At 23.1% G+C, this 9,777-nt stretch overlaps 1 long non-coding RNA gene across 1 annotated transcript in view; it reads left to right on the forward strand.

The window, feature by feature from the left end:
- The window catches only part of LOC122504173, a 40,154-nt gene extending 33,337 nt beyond the window's left edge, over positions 1-6,817 (forward strand). The window contains exon 3 of the long non-coding RNA XR_006301811.1: positions 6,648-6,817. This is a non-coding gene — a long non-coding RNA (uncharacterized LOC122504173). The remainder of the gene's footprint in view (positions 1-6,647) is intronic.
- Positions 6,818-9,777: the final 2,960 nt, after the last annotated feature.

Consider the following 9,777-nt stretch of genomic DNA (forward strand, 5'->3'; position numbering starts at 1 on the left):
CAATTAAATATTATTTACTTCAAATACTGAAATTGAGGGTTCTATAATCAGTTATTATTTTTTTAAGCTATAGAAATCATCAAATAAATCAAAAATGAAAGAGTATAAATAATAAAGTAATAATAAAAATAATAATAAATATATAAATAATAAATAAAATAATAAAGTATAATTTAAATGTTAGTTTTCTTCAAATTCTGAACTTGAGGGTCCTGTTCAAAAAACCGGTTACAATTTTTTCTTATAAGTTAAAAATCATTATCCATGCAGTAAATCAAAAATTAAAAGTATTTATGTAAATCACAATTTTGAAGGAACACTTTTCTGATCTTTTATATAAATACAAAATCCTCATAAGAAATTGAAATTCTAAATTCAATTTTTAATTAAAGGTCAAGAATTTCGAGTTATAAAAAATTATAACCGGTTTTTTGATCTGAATTCTCACAGTTATTGATTCAAATATAATTTATTTAATTTAAAATAAGAATGACTTATTTCAAATAAATATTTGTTTGACAACAGCTAAATAAATAAATTATATCCTTTAAATGAAAAATTCCATCAATTTACTAAAATGAAAAAAAAATTTGCCTGCTTTTGACTTTTGTTCTCTTTGCACTGAATAATAAATTTATTTGATTCAAGTTCAATGATAAATTGAGGGTCCTGATATAAAAGAACTGGTTACAATTTTTTCTTAAGTTAAAAATTATTATCCAATAATTCAAAAATTAAAAGTATATAAATCATAACTTTGAAGGAACACTTTTCTGATCTGTTATATAAATACAAAATGCTTACAAGAAATTGAAATTCTAAATTCAATTTTTAATTATAGGTCAAGAATTTCGAGTTATAAAAAATTAAAAACAATTTTTTGATCCGAATTCTCAATTATTGATTTAAATGTAATTTATCCTGATTTGATTTCATTAAAAATTATTTGCTTTAAGTAAATGTTTATTTGACAACAGGCACACAAATAAATTGTACCATTTAAAAGAATATTTCCTTCAATTTATTAAAGAAAAAAATTTGCCTGCTCTAAATTTTTTTCTCTTTGACACTGAAAAATAAATTTATGTAATTCAAGTTCAACTTGTCCATTATAAAAAAATAAATATTTATTTTTATGGAACAATTTTTATTTAAGTCAATTATATGTTATTTTCCTCAAATACTCAAATTATTGGTTAATATACAATTTAATTTGATTTAAATAAAAATTATTTGATTCTAGTCAATATTTATTTGTTAATATATTTTTTGCCCCAGTGAATAGAAGGTAGAAAAGTCATTAATAAATATAATTATATATATTGTTTGCTCGTAAAGGAAGTATTTATTTTCGGCCTAATTGTCCAGAAAGAGATTTAAAATCTCAAATAATGAATTTTTTTTGTATTTTTTTATTTACAATACAAATTTAGTATAATTACACACTAGATTAACATGTAATTCAATGAATGACTCATATTATGGGAAATGAGGCAAGTAAAACTATTTTTCTTCCTCTCAGAGAAAAAAAAACAATCTCCTATCGAACGAAGATGATGTGAGAATGAATCTGAATTTTTAACAGAATAACCGGTTCGAATGGTAGGATTGCGGGTTCGTTCGCTTCTGATTCGCGTGATGCAACTCGTTTCTAGTATATATACACATAGTCATTTCTTCTCTTGCAGATGTACACATGTATATATTATTATTATAACAAAATTTTCTCTCTTATAGACGCGCGTGACCATTGACTGTATAAAACTGGGTCATAATCGGCATCGTCTTTTGTTTCAAAAACTTTTGCCTGCTGCTTTTGCCATTCTATACCTATACGTATATATTATATAGAATGACAAAAGTAAACCACACAGTGTAGACAATTCCCTCGTGGAAATCTATTTAAGTAGCGAAATATATTAAATTTTCAATTAATAATATCTGTGTCATTCTTGACGCAATAATTAACAATGAAGTTATATTTATTATATTGTAGTCTCTTCTTCACAGAAATCACTTTTCCTCTGATTGTTAATTATGTCATTGTTAGGTTTATTTACAATTTATTTTCATTTATCAGCACAAAAACCTACTAAAGTGCAAGTGCAATTAATTCATTCGTATTTATCTGGTCGAACGGGTTTTTCTATCACATATATGTATACGATAAGAAATATTTAAATAATATTTCTCGTTTCTAAATCTCAACATTCTTGTTTTGAATTCTTCACATTCTCACGTTTTCAAGAACTCAATATTTCTTATTTTTAATGTTTAACATATTTTTAAAATAATTTAAAATTAGATTCAGTGGAAATTGGGTCACTTAATTCCAGTATAATAATTTCAAAGGAGACATTTTTTATACAATATTTAAATATTTGAAAACATTTTTCATACAATATCTAAATTTTTTTTCACAATATTTAAATATTTAAACAACTTTTTTATACAATACCTATCTAAATACTTTTTAAAAAATCTTTAATATATTTTGATATAAACATAAATAAATATAAACATTTTTTCATAATATTTAAATATTTAATTATTAGAATACGTAAACAAATTTTTTATACAATAATTTATTCAATAATAATAATTAAATTGTTTTAAAAAAAAAATTTTTTTGAAAAAATTTCCTACTTAAATAAAAGTTATTTGATTCAATTAATCGTTTATTTAAGTCATTGATTTTCAATGACTTAAATATGTAGGTATTTTATTTAGTTAATTATCTAAATAAAATACTCAATTATATTATTAATAAAATTAGGACTCAAATTTTACTGAAAATTTTTTTTCAGTGTTCTTATCCTTATTTGTCAGATTTATTTATTTATCTTTTTTGTAATTATTTTAGATTCTGACTCCAAAATCTTGCCAAAAAAATAAAAGCGCTTCATATTATAAATTAAAACTTAAGCAATATGCAATTATTCAGAGGAATTTATATTCTTTTCTCAAGATTTATTTTATTATAGAGTCATAATTGAATTTTTACATCATTTTTAAATTCTTATCTAATTCATAATTAATTGTAATCTTGTGTGTTTCAATATTTTCATTTTAAATTTGTTTTTATTTTTTATTCTTAATTTGGTTTACTGTCAATTTTTATATTAGTTTGAATACTGAAATTATTTTATTTTTTTCGATTGATTCAAATATAATTTATTTGATTAAAATAAAAATTATTTAATTCAAGTAAATATTTATTTGATAATAGACAAATAATCGGTTAGTTGAATCAAATAAAACTTTTTTTCAGTGAATATTTAAATGTTTCTAAATACACTGAAAAAAAATTATTTGACTCAAATAAACGATCACTTGTTTATTCATAAAATAAATATTTATTTGTATGAAATAATTTTTAAGTCAATTAAATATTATTTACTTTAAGTACTGAAACTGAAGGTCCTTATCAAAGAACCGATTATAATTTTTTTAATCTAAAAAACATTTTTTTAATAAATCAAAAATTCAGATGAAAAACAAAAAATTTACTTGATTCAATTTGAACTTTTCTATTATTACGGGAATTTGAAACATTATGACGTCACATTTTTAGAACAAATGCTTTGAACAAATTGTGACGTCATAATGGTTCAAATGCCCTTAAATATTTATGTATGGCGAATAATCTTTATTTAAGTCAATTAAATAGTATTTGCTCGAAATACTGAAATTATTGGTTCAAATACAATTTATTTGATTTACAATTAAAAATTATTAAATTCACGTAAATATTCATTTAACCCCTTAGCAGTGTAGTCAAAATAAGCTTTTCGTGCCACAAATGTGCAAAAAAAAATTTTTTTTTTATTACTTGATATTATTATGTTTTATGTTTTCGGGGTTGCTGAATCCGAATATTTGATCAAAATTTAAAAATTCAAAATGGCGGCTTAAAAATTTAAAAGTTTTTGTATTTGACTAAAAATACTCACTTGGGGGTTTTTGGGGTCGCTGATTTCGGATATTTGGTTAAAATTAAAAAATTCAAAATGGCGGCTTCAAAATGGCGGCTTTAAAAATTTAAAAGTTTTCTGATTTGACTAAAAATGCTCATTTGGGGGGTTTTTCGGGTCGCTGATTTTGAATATCTGGTTAAAGTTTTAAAATTCAAAATGGCGACCGAAAAAATTTTAAAGTTTTTGGATTTGGCTAGAAATGAGCATTTGGGGGTTTTTGGAGACACTGAATTAGAATATTGGGTTAAAATTTTATAATTCGAAATGGCGACTTCAAGATGTCAACTAAAAATTTAAAAGTTTACGAATGTGGTTATAAATAGTTATTTGAGTCTTTTGGGGTTTATATTTTTATATTTTTATATATGTATAATATATTTTACATATATTATATTATATTTTTATATTTATATATATTTACACAAACTATTTAAAACACCGCTCTTAGTCGAATCCGGAGTCACGAACTATTTAATTTAATTACTATTATTAAATTTTTTAATATAGATCGATTTTGAGTATTTCACAATGTTTTAAAACATCGGACATATTAATTCCTCTGCTTTAAGTTTTAAGAACTAATTTGAGAACTTTAAATTTTTTTTGGTCGCCATTTTGGAGCCGCCATTTTGAATTTTGAATTTTTGATTAAATATTTGGATTTAGAGACCTCAAAAACCCCCGAATAAGCATTTTCAGCCAAATTCGTAAACTTAAAAAAATTTTTGGTCGCCATTTTGAACCCACCATTTTGAATTTAAAAAATTTAACCAAATATTCGAATTCAGCGCCCCCAAAAACCCTCAAATAAACATTTTTAGTCAAATCCGTAAACTTTTAAATTTTTTTGGTCGCCATTTTGGAGCCGCCATTTTGAATTTTAAATTTTTGACTAAATATTTGGATTTAGAGACCTCAAAAACAACCGAATGAGTATTTTCAGCCAAATTCGTAAACTTAAAAAAAATTTTGGTCGCCATTTTGAAGCCGCCATTTTGAATTTAAAATTTTCAATAACGGATTTGGATTCAGCGACCCCGAAAGCCCCCGAGTAGACATTTTTAGCAATATTCGTTAACTTTTATATATCTTTTTTTTCGATGCCGCTATAGCGGTCATACACACTGGGGGCATGAATTATTTTGGCCTCTATAGACGTTAAACACTGTGAAGGGGTTAATAATAGACATAATGGGTAATTTGAATCTTATATGTTCCTAAAGTTTAAATGAACGAAATTTATTTCTTCTTCTTTAATATAAATCTTTATAACAATAATTTTTGAGATACTATCAAAAAATTTTATTTTAATAAAAAATATTTCGTTTATTCGAACGGAATTATTTTTTTGTATAAAAATTGTAAAAAAAATTTGTTGTATATAAAATTGTATACAGCCAATTATTTCAAGTACATTATTATTTTATATCTTTATTAGAAAATAATAATTATTCTAAAAAATTCCAATAAATACCTATTGGTTCTAATAAACACTTTATTAAAATAAATTCTAAAAATTCGATATTATGGGGAAAAATAATACGAAACTGACACAGAAGTCCAATATAAAATTATATACATATATAGTTCATTCTTCGATCCTAATTTCACGCAAGATTTACTAGGTGCTTCGTTTACGAAAAAAAGGAGAAAAAAAAATTTTATCTCAATTTTACAACATTGTATTATTGGTATCGAGAAAAATATTGAATAATTTTAAATACTAATCATGAGAAAGTTAAGAGAAAAGTTATAAAAAAAAAAATTTTCCTGATAAAAATAATCTTTTATTTTTTATTTTTATTATTGGTATAACGGATGAACCAACGATTTAAACGAAGGCCAATCCTCTTCCTTTTCAGAGCGCATAGCGGAACTCGAATATGAAATTACAAATTTACCTATTTTTATAATAATTTATTAATTTTATTCGCCCACTATTTTCCCTTTAATATTGCTTATTATTTGAAGAGTTTGAAAGCAACTTTCATAAATTTTGATTATTATAGTTTTGATCTGGTTTTTTTTTTTTTTTTTAATGAAATCGGATCCATTGCGAAAGACTCAAAAGGTCTTAAAGCACCATTGTGTCTAATTATCTTTTAACTCTTTCTAATTAGACCCGATTAGTGATTTAACTTTTTAATTATATGTTTAATTCTACAATATTATATATTTAATTAATTATTAATTAATTGTAAAATTAAATATATATTCTATATTCAATTTTACAAATTGTTTATTTAATTTTAATTGTACGATTATATTATTTTTCTTGGTAATTATTAATTTTTACTTTTGTTTTATTGTTTAATTTCGTAATAGAACATTTGTACGATTTTAAATCGCAATATCTGAGTTTTTTGCATTTTAGTTTATTTTTTATTTGTGTAATTCAATTTTAATCTAATTAGTCTTTATAAATTTTAATTTTTTCTCTTTTTGTACTCCATTCCCCTTTGTTTAATTTAATTTACTCTAAAATAGTTTATTACAAGTTAAATACTTAAAAATATCTTTTTATAGTATTAATAAACGGATAGAAAAAATATTTTAGATAAAATGTCCTTCAAATATTTAAAATAAAAAATCCGTTAATTCGAATTTAATAATTTCTGCTTACATCATCAAAGAGAAAATATTAATATTTGTGTTGAATTTTTTTTCCAGAATATTTGGAATTTCTTTTTCAAAAAGAATGCAGGGGAAAATATTTCTCTTGCGTCACAGGTCCAGAATAAATAAGATATATATGTGTAGTTACATAAAAAAAAGAAAAATGAAGAAAACTTTCAAGTCCGCAAAGTCAATATAATATTGGATCTAAAGAGAATAGTGGATCTTTTTTTTACCTGCATTGCTTCAGCATCCTTTTCTTTATCTCCAGTAACTCTTGGCGTATACCCTCTGAAGAATCTGGATCGACTTCCGTAGTTTGCACTTTTGTGGCCAATCCTTATTTTCTGGGACACTATAAACTCCTGTTTGAAGTCCTTTGGAAACGAGTCTCAGATGGTATGTATTTACTTTCTTTTCTTTTTCGTCGTCTTCTTCTTTTTTTTCCTTTAGTAAACCGGCACAATTCAAAAATTGACGACCCGCTGATTTAAGAGGACACCAGAGAGTTTCTGGAACACTTAAGTTTTACTATATATGATGATCTTTTGCGCAGGTTCACCAGGTGAGTTGAGGTGCGCGGAAGGTTTAACAGACACTGAGCTAGTTGAGGCTGGAAAGAAGAACGGTTTCACTCCTCGAACTCGACTCACTGCTCGGGTTGGTTGATCCTGTGGCTTCACGGACACACACACATATTGGTTTATCTGAAAAACCTTCACCTGCCAAAGACAGGTGTTACAGGTGGCAGCACCAATCGAGAATAAAATATATCCACCTTCCTTGCATTTTTTCTTTATAAAAGAAAATGGATTTTTTGGAAAATTTACATCATATTCATCGAGATGACTCATTTGGAAAATGGACAATTTTTGAAGGAATCTGCGAAAGGTGGATTCTTTTTTATATTTAATATATCAAACCTAGTGCGACTTGACGACGACGATGACGTGCAAAATATTTTACAAACAGAAATTTTTAATTAAAAATCACATTAGAATCAAAATTTTTTACTAAATTCTATGAGAATGAAAATTTTTAAGATTTTTCATTTAAAGGATTAAACTTATCTCATCGCAGGGTTGCCACAATTTAAGTCAGGGAAGTCATGGAAAATAGAATTGGTCAGCAAAAAGTCAGGGATTTTGATTAAAAGTGCTGAAAAAATTAAATTTTCAGAATTCATAAGAAAATTTTGAATTTCGGTGTCTGTTTTGTTTGCCTCATAAACTATGAAATTACTCGAATTCTAATATAAAACCTTGAATTTTTTCTATTACTGACAATAATTTCTTTTTAAATAACTTAATTCTTGAAAAACTATCATAAAATTATTAATTATAAATTACTTAATGAATATTTTTACCTTAATATTTCAAAATTAATTCAATTTTAAAACAGTTGCGTTTACAATTTTTGTAAATAGATGAACTTCAAAATGTTTTAATTTTAAATTTTATAAAATTTCAATTTTTCAATTATGTTAAAAAAATTCTAAAAATGTTCAGTTATCTTTAAAAATACATAATAAAATTCTTCTCCGAGATACAATTATTTTCAAAAATTTTAATAAAATTCTTGGCAAAATTTTAATTATTTTCAAAAATTTTCCTCAATTCAATGATTTTCAATATCTACTATTTTAATAAAATTTTTCGAAAGGATTTAATTATTTCAGTAAAATTTTTATAAAATTCTACGCAAACATTCAATTATTTTCATAAATAATACAACTCATGGCAGAATTTCAATTATTTAAAAATTTTTTAATACAATTTTAATCGAATTCCTTGAAAAATTGAAATTATTCTTAAAAATTTTATTAAAATTCGTCAAAAGAACTGAGTTATTTAAAAATTTGTTGACAAAATTCTTTATGAGAAATAAATTTTAAGAATCATTCAATTATTCAATAAATTATTTCTTTTTGTATTTAAATAATTGTCTCATAGAATTTTGTAATAAAAATTGATTTAAAAATTAATTTCTGGTAAAATTTTAGATAATAATATAGAATATCAAAAGCATTATAGCGTGAATTTTTATAAATAATTGATTTTGAAAAGGTTTCAAATTAAAATCTTAGAAAATTTGAGTTTTTCATACTTTTAACTAACAATTCTGTAGAATAAATTTTTTTTTAAGTTTACTAGAATTTTCTTAAAATTATTTGAAGTTTTTATTTTCAAATATATGTATTTAATTGAAGAATTTTCGAATAATCGAAATTTCGTATATGTAATTGAATTGTAAAAATATGGATTTGAAAATTCTCAAAGAACTTTATTAAAAATTATTAAAAATAATTGATTTAAAGAAGAATTTTGGTTAAAATATTCTAGAAAATAATAAGTCAATTGAAATGATGAAAACAATTTTTAGGAATTAAATTATTTTCATAAATAATAAAACTCAACACAGATTTTCAATTATTTTTAATACAATTTAATCGAATTCCTCGAAAAATGTAATTATTCTTAAATTTTTATTAAAATTCCTTGAAGGAATTGAACTATTTTAAAATTTGTTGGCAAAATTCTTTATGAGAATTCAATTTTAAGAAACATTTAATTATTAAATAAATTATTTATTTTTGTATTAAAATAATTGAATTCTCGTCGAATTTTTTAATAAAAATTGATTTAAAAATGATTTTCCTGGTAAAATTTTAAATTTATATTAATTATTAATTAATAATTAATTAATTATTAATTATTAATTATTATTAATTTTTCATACTTTTAACTAATAATTCTGTAGAATTAATTTCTTTGAGAAAGTTTAATTGAATTTTTTTTTAAGTTATTTGAAGTTTTTATTTTCTAAATATATAAAGAATTTGCGAATAAATAATCGATGAAATTTCGTAAAATTGAATTGTAAACAAATGGATTTGAAAATTTTCAGAATTTTTTTTTAAATTATTGTAAATAATTGATTTAAAGAAGAATTTTACTTAAAAATTCTAGAAATCAGGGAAAAAGTCAAAATTTCGTCTGGTAATCAGGGAAAAGTTTAGGGAAAAACAAAATTAGATTTTTGTGGCAACCCTGCTCATAAAAAATAAACTTTTCTTTAAAATTTGAAATCAGTAGAAGAAAAAAACATTTTCTATTAGCAAATTTCATACAAAAAAATAATTAAATTAAAATATTTGTTTCAGGCATAGAAGAAGTCTTTCCAA

The sequence above is a fragment of the Leptopilina heterotoma genome, unplaced genomic scaffold, assembly GCF_015476425.1.
Source record: "Leptopilina heterotoma isolate Lh14 unplaced genomic scaffold, ASM1547642v1 Lhet_11, whole genome shotgun sequence".
Lineage (NCBI taxonomy): Eukaryota > Metazoa > Arthropoda > Insecta > Hymenoptera > Figitidae > Leptopilina > Leptopilina heterotoma.